Here is an 8,196-nt window from a genome sequence, read left to right on the forward strand (position 1 = left end):
GCTCTTATCCTGTCCGGTTCGAAGAAGATGGAGATAGAGACATGATCAGAGAAGTCCGGGCTTCCAAAGAAAGCTACTGATGAGGGGAAGACGTTGTACCACTCGTCATTCACGAGGCATCTGTCTAGCTTTTTAGCCAGTGGCGCTGATTTACGCTTGTTCCACCAGGTGAAAGTGGCTCCTCTATAGTTTAGGTCTTCGAGACCAGCATCCTGCAGACACTGATTGAGTTCCCTGATTCTTTTATCCATGTTCAGAGACGGAGTGAGAGAATGCTCAGAAGGGTCACGAATTTGATTGAGATCTCTGACTATTAACCAGGGTCTGTCCTCTAACCCGTGAGTAGCTTCCATAGCTGTAAGTTCTGCCCAAAGATTTGAGCGCAAAGCAGGGGCGTTAGAGGCATAGATGACAGAGATGTAGACTTTGGACTGAGGCAGGGAGGGCCAAGTGACTTCAGCAGAGATCATTTGGAGAGACTTGGAAATTATGTTGACCAAAAGAGATGGATGCCATATCATCCAGATCTTCCCGAGAGGTGAGAAACCGTAGTTGTCTTCCACAGACCATCCCGGGAACAGTTGAGTAACAAACTTATTCATCTTGGGCTCCTTAACGTGAGTCTCAAGAATTCCGCCAAAAAGTGGATTATTTTTCCTAAACCATTTCCTTAGACCGCAACAGTGACTATACTTATTTAATCCGCGCACGTTCCAACAAAAAAGATCTGTCGACATAATTATTAATTGATGTTGGGGCTCCTGCCCCTATTCCCTTTCAACCCTGAAAACTTCTTCCTGTTTCTGACCACTTCAAAGTCAGGCTCGAACTTACTGAATTCTCCCTCTTCCAATTCCGAATCAGAAGACTCAACATCTGAGGAGTCTGAAGGAATCTCAGATTGAGACGATTTGGAGTGGCCCGAACCACTTCTAGGGCGCGGAGATTGAAGATAAGAGGGCGTACCACTGGTTTCCCCAATCACTTTATCTTTTTCAGTTCCCAGCTTAGAGTTGTGAGCAATTTCTGTATGCGCCTGCTCCGGTTCAGACAATGCAGGGTTCGTATCAGTCTCCTTACTAGGCTTTACCACTCTCCATTGTTGGTTATCTTTAGACTTACCCCTCCTGGTTTTCTTTCCCTTTGGTTCCTGCATACGTTTCGAAGGACAGTTTGCAACCAAGTGACCTTTCGCGTTGCAGTGAGAACATAGCTTTGCAGGCTTTGGAGCAGACGGACAACGCTTAGCAGTGTGACCGACCTCTTTACAAATCTCACAGATCGGAGGCATCCATGGGCTGGAGACTAACACTCTGCTGATCACCCCTGAGTCAAATTGCACATTAACTGCTTCCGGCAGCGGCTTCCGAGGATCTATGATAGTCCATACTTTGGCGACCTCCAGATTGGTTTTGTTCTTCGTCATCGGATGGAGGTATTTCAGATCACCCACGAGCCCTGCAATGCGTTCCAATCCATCCTCATTAAAGAACTGAAATGGTACGTTCCTTAGCTCCAGCCAAATTGGCGCAGAAGTGAGTTCCGGTTTTGTCGGCACCACCCCGGGTTCCCATTTGTCAACGAACATGGTTTGACCTTCAATCTGCCATAACCTCTGATTTATCACTCTGTTCCGCGTCGCTGCGTTTGGGATCCTGAAGAGAAAAGCGAACCCTTCCATCTTTGAGACTGAAATGTCGCGGTAGTACTTACTCCAGATACCGTTTACAATGTTGTGCAAGGTGCCTTGAGAGGGAGGGTCAGAATAAAATTGGCCCAGAACAAAAGAATCCCATGATTTCTTGTTTTTCTCGATCACAGAATTCGGAATCCTGACACAAGCTTCTCCAGAAGGTAATGTGAAGGCCTCGCCTTTTTTCGAGAGTTGCTTTCCTAACCCTTTAGCAAGATTACACCAGTTGTTCGCCGGAGCCACTGATGCGCTTGTTGTCACATTTAACTGCTTGGTCTCAGGCTGCTGTGGAAGTGGAGGAGCTACATTCTTAGCGTCAGAGGTCAATCCAGGTGCGAGATTGTCGTTCACAAGGAGCGACATAGAGTTCTTCTGCTGAAGGTTCCCCTTTTCATCAATCGAAACCGCAGCAGGAGGTTCAATTACAGGGAGCGAGCTCAGAGAATCCTTCTTGGCATCAGCTTTTTCTACTGTGGGAGAGAGGGCCGTTTCACCGGAATCCTTCTCGTCGCCGGTGGTGTTCCCGTCGGAGACTACAATCAGGGAGCTCTGAGGCGGGGCCACGGTGCTCACTTGTATTTGCTCAGTCGGTAAGACTATGTTTGAAGAGGGAGGATCCAACGACGGCGCGTCGATCACAGCCCTAGAGGGTGTGGTTTCGGGGTGAGGAGAACCCAGATCCGGAGCGTCACGGGGTTGTTGAGCATCGACGTCGGCTTGGGGGCCAATTTGAGCATCAAAAACAACATCCGGAGCCTCCGATTTAGGGTCGTCGACAACAGAGCTCGATTTCGCTGGTGAAGAGGTTTTAGGAGGATTCTTCGCCGACGATTTGGACGGGGACTTCTTCGACTTCTTCTTCTTCATCTTGCTCGGCGGAGAAGGGCCGGAGCACTGGCTGAGAATCCGACGTCTTATCAGACGCCGGTGAGTGGCGGAGGTGAGCGTCACTTTCGAGAGATCGCGAGTTTGGTCGCCTGTTTAGAGAGAGAAAAGTAGCCGTTTTTTTTGTGTGAGCTCACTTCACATGCTATACAACACAGACAAACTTAACCACAGTCGTACACATTTTGATAAAAGCATACATCAGGTAAAATACCAACAACTGCCCATTTTAATATCTTACGTACAGAAGATAAAACCCTATCATTTCTTAGATTGAGAGATCTTACAACATCCTTCATTTTGGGTAAACGAGATCACGGCAACCTTGAAACAACTTTCCACGTATATACACACACATTACATGTACATGATGATCGTAGGTTATAGATACCTAGATCTTGCTTCATGTGTTGAGTTTCACAGATTATATCATCTCCATCTCCCTGTTGGAGTCTATCTTAGTTGTTTCAGCTGTTGAACTTTGCGTTTTTAGTTGTTATTTGCTTCTGTCTTTGTTATTTACTAAGTCAATGTCAGTTAGAGTCAAGTGGCTTAAGTTGGGTTAGTGATTGTGGTTGTTTCCTATTTTCTAGTTGAGCCAATTTACGTATCTTTGTAAGCCACTATAAAAAGCACTTGAAGTTCATTAATAAACATGGGATTCTAGTGCAACTCTGTTCTTTACACTCACAATTTCTCCAAAACCCTAACAATCGTAGTTCACTCCAAAATTAATGTCGTGAGGTGAAGACCAAGCTCTCTATGGCCAATCACGAAATGCAGGTCGTTGTACAAAAACATGGGAGACGAAGTATAATACATCAGTAGAGGTTTAACTATTTCCTTAATTCACTAAACCACAGAATACAAACGTGTTTGAGATTGTTTCGTAAAACCCGAAAACAGAATCTACAAAGTTATATAGCTAGCTACTCTCGAAACGTTCAAAGAACAACACTACAATATAATTTTGTTGGAAGCTTTTTCTTTGTTTTAGTAATGAATATATTTGGTGTCTATTATAGAGTTTTTTTTTTGCTTTAACTTTGGGTCTATTATATAGTTATAAGTTGTTCGATCAGCAAAAAATTTTGTGAAAAGTAAGAAAATATTTATAAATATAAATATTCCATTATTGTGAGCAATATTACTTAACTATTTTAGAAGTATTCCATAATTTTAAAAATATTCTGTAATTATTTTAGAAATATATCATAGTTGTATGAAAATTCTATTAAAATATAATTAACTGAGAAATACTTTATTATTATTATTGGGCTTTTTCAAATATAACCAAAGATTTCAAGCCAAACACAAAAATATTTCAAGTTTTTTTTTTGAAATTTTCCTTTTTCATATTCATTTAAAAGTTTGAGTTATTCAAGAAAATGATATTACATTTTTTTTCTTTTTTCGAAAATGAATCTTTTACATTATCATCCTCATCTTCACCATTTACAATATTGTTATTGTCATCAACACATCTATCACCATAAACAACCAATTTGAAACTCTTAATGCAGAAAAATTTTGATTTTTACTCTTCAAATCTCATTACTTATGCAGATAAATCACATCTCTTTCAGTTTCTTTTTAAATTCATCCAAAAAACCAAGATTTTGATTCCAAACTTTATAAGATTCATATATAGAGATATCGAATCTCATGATTCTTGGTCATTAACAAGTTGGTAGTTTTTGTAGTGAAGTTCTTGGTGTTTTGAGAAGTTAAGGAAGTCATCTCACAGATTCAAAGTATGAAATCGTTTTTTTATTCAGATCTGTTCGCGAAGGCTTTCAGATGACTTGGGGAAGACTTTCAAAAGACTTTTCTAGATGTGTTCTCAATCGAGAAGACTTATAACTTTCCTTTGTTAACAAAAAAAAAATGAAAATCCCGGAGAAGGCTTCTCGAGAAGTCTTCTCTGATAAACATGTTAGTTTTGCAATTGACCGAAGTTTGTCAGAAATTTGACTTTTTATAGAAGATTTCGGGTTACTTTTTTTTTGTCAGCTTCGGGTTACTTTTTCAATTGAAAAATAATAGTAAAATATTATCTCAAATTTTATTCTAGGTTTTGGTCAAACCTTCGGTTATGAAAGAAGAATTCTTTAGAAGTCTTCCAACGGAAGACATCTAGAGAAGTCTTCTCTAGAAAAATCAAATATAATCAACGGCAAGGAAGACTTCGAGAATCTTTTTAGAAGACTTCTATAAAAGTCTTCCCCGAGAAGACTTCCCGGGAAGTCTTCTATAAAAAAGTCAAATTTCTGAAAAACTTTAGTCATTTGCAAAACTAACATGTTTTTTCGAGAAGACTTCTCGAGAAGTCTTCTCTGGCTTTTTCAGAAAGTAAGCCAATATTCATAAAAGGAAGACTTCTCAAGATGTCTTCTGTAGAGTAGACTTCTTAAGAAGTCTTCTTTCGTAAATTTACAATTGCAAAAATGACCTAAACACAAAAGTCTTCTATGCCAATCTTTATTAGGCTTCAATTTTCTCCAAATTTAAAATAAACTTTTAATATTTTCTTGTTATTTCATGTATATTAGTAAATGTTTGAGCTATTGGATGAAATTCATCACTTATTTGATGATAATTATGAGATTTCAAATATTCATGTTTACTAGTGTTTCTAGCTAATCCGAAAAGACTTTTTTTTAAGAGAAGACTTCTAAAAGTCTTTTATATTTTTAAGAGTGTTAAGTAACTTCAAAGTATGTTTTTTTTTAACTTTCAAAAGTGTTAAGTAACTTCAAGAATATCAAGGCATGTGTTTAATTTGTCTTTAGATCATAAGATATAATTTTTAACTTTTGTGAGATTTAAATTTCAACTTTTACTTAAAATTCAATTTCGATCTTTTGTGAATTTGACTAAATTTTTTTTTGAAAAGTCTTCTCTCTTAGTTTTAGTAAATTTGACTGAATCTTTGTGTTGTTGTATTTTGTTATGAGTGGATAGAATAGTTAAAAATATTCTTGGTATATTGTATCAATAACTTTAATATTGTCAAGTATTTTTGGCAAAACATGAACATATTTACCAAATTATTTTGATTAACATCTCTTAAAGTTTACAAAAGATTTCACAACTAAAATAGTACACATACATATCATAAAATAGACCATAAACAAAATTATTACACATTAAGCTAGACATTATTCCTCAACATAGATAAGTTTGGACTCCACTTGACATCATTCATTTGTATCACTTTGGGCAGAAGACTTCGAAGACTTCCCATATGGGAAGTCTTCTAGCATAAATACATTAGAAGACTTCCAAGAAGTCTTCCGAGAGTCTTCCAAGAGTTTCCAAGAGTTGTTTCAGAAGTCTTCCAAAGTCTGTTTCAAATCTGAAAATCTGCATATTCAAAAGCTTTCAAATGGCTTCAAAATAGAGAAAACTTTAAAAATAAATTTGTATTCTTAAATAATAACCACAACAATCACATTAGGTTGGATCTATAACTTTTTATAGTATAATATAAAAACACACACAAATTACATATCCAAAATTTATCCCACTTTGGGTAGAATACTTCGTGAGAAGTCTTCTAGCATAAAATACATTAGAAGTCTTCCGAGAGTCTTCCAAAAGTTGTCTCAGACGTCTTCCAAAGTCTGTCTCAGATCTAAAAAATCTGCATATTCAAAAGCATTCAAATGGCTTCAAAATAGAGAAGACTTCAAAAATAAAAATTTATTCTTAAATAATAAAAAAACAGTCATATTATATTGGATCTATAACTTTTTAGAATCTAATATATAAAACACACAAAATACATGTCCAAAATTTGTACCACTTTGGGCAGAAGACTTCGGAAGATCTCCTGAAAACTTTGTGGGAAGTCTTCTAGCATAAAATGGATTAGAAGACTTCTTGGGAAATCTTCTGAGAGTCTTTTGAGAAGTCTTTCAAAGTCTATCTCAGATCTGAAAAATCTGCAAATTCAAATACATCTAAATGACTTCAAAACAGAGAATAACTTCAAAAATAAAAAATTTATGTTTACAAAATAAACAAAACAGTCACATTATGTTGAATTTATAGCTTTTTAGAATCTAACATATAGAACACACAAAAATGCATATCCAAAATTTATAGATCTACCTTTGAAAGAGTGAAAAATGAAAATCATGTTATGAAAAACCTGCAAAAAGATAAATTAGTGAGAAGACATAACAAAAAAAATGAGAAATGAATATAAAGTTTGGTGTTTTGATGTTCAAAGAGATTAGAGAGAGGTTGGAGAGTTTTAGAGTGAGAGACATTACATTTTTGTTGCAGCCATTTGAGAGGAAGAAAAAGAATGTGTAAATTTTTTGTATATATGTAGACAAAAATTTCAATTAGGTTAAATATTTTCGATACAAAAGACTTCCGAAAAAAACTTCTTGACCCTAAAATCAAATAACTAACTAAATAGCAAAAAAAAACACTTCCTTAAACTTAAAAGAAACTTAGAAAGTGTTTAAATCAAGTTATTAGATAGACACTAAGCACATATATATCAAATTAAAAAAAAAATCAAAATCTTACCATAAAAATACCAACAATACTACAATACATATGTTACCAACCCCCAAACCAAAGAGTATCATGACTCAATCTACATTCATTAGGTGGGATATGTCAGAAGATTTCGAGAAGACTTCTTATGTGAGTCTTCGAGACCCTGTAATCAAATAACTAAGCAAAAACACTTTATTAAACTTAAAAGATACTTAGAAAGTGTTTAAATCAAATTATTAGATAATCACTAAACACATAAAGTCAAATAAAAAAAATAGATTTCAAAATCTTACCCTAAAAATACCAACAATACTGCGACATATGTTACAACGTATGTTACCAAACCCTAAACCAAAGATTATCATGACTCAATCTACATTCACTCATCTATGTTAAAAATAATACAATTTTAGTAAAACTAAATTTACATCATTTAATTTTTTATTATTATTACATGATTCCAATTTTTCCCCAATCAAAATACTTTATAAAAGTTTTATATTATTTTAAAGATCTACTGGATGAAAAGACTTACAAAAAGTCTTCTTCGCGGAGAGTTATAATGGTAAAACTCAATACAAGTTTTTTGTTTGGTCATAAGGAAGTTGTTATAATTTCACTAGTCTTTTAGGTTAACTTTTGCATTTGTTTGAATTTTGGGTACACTTTTGTATTCAAAATCAAACTTTGAGTCATTTTTAGTAATTTTCCCATTATTATTTTAATGCAGTTTTTATATTTATCCAAAACTATATAAGAAATATTTTATAATTAATTGGCAGAAATTAAGTATTTAGCCTAAATAATATGTAAAGTATTCTGTAATTATTTAAACATGATTTGTAAGATTGTATGTTTTCTATAAATTTAATTACTCACTAGGTATTTCGCATGCGCATGCAAACATAATCATCTTTAAGTTACTTATTAACATCTATTTCTTAGAAACCATCATTATGCTCTCAAAAACTTTAAACTGAACATCAAATTATTTATATATTACAATTTTTCTTCAAAATATATATGCTTGTTATTGCGTTAAACTTTTTGGAAACTCTCACATATCATAAATGTTTTGAAAAAATTATTTTATACACTAT

Source organism: Raphanus sativus, chromosome 4 (genome assembly GCF_000801105.2).
Source record: "Raphanus sativus cultivar WK10039 chromosome 4, ASM80110v3, whole genome shotgun sequence".
Taxonomy (NCBI): Eukaryota; Viridiplantae; Streptophyta; class Magnoliopsida; order Brassicales; family Brassicaceae; genus Raphanus; species Raphanus sativus.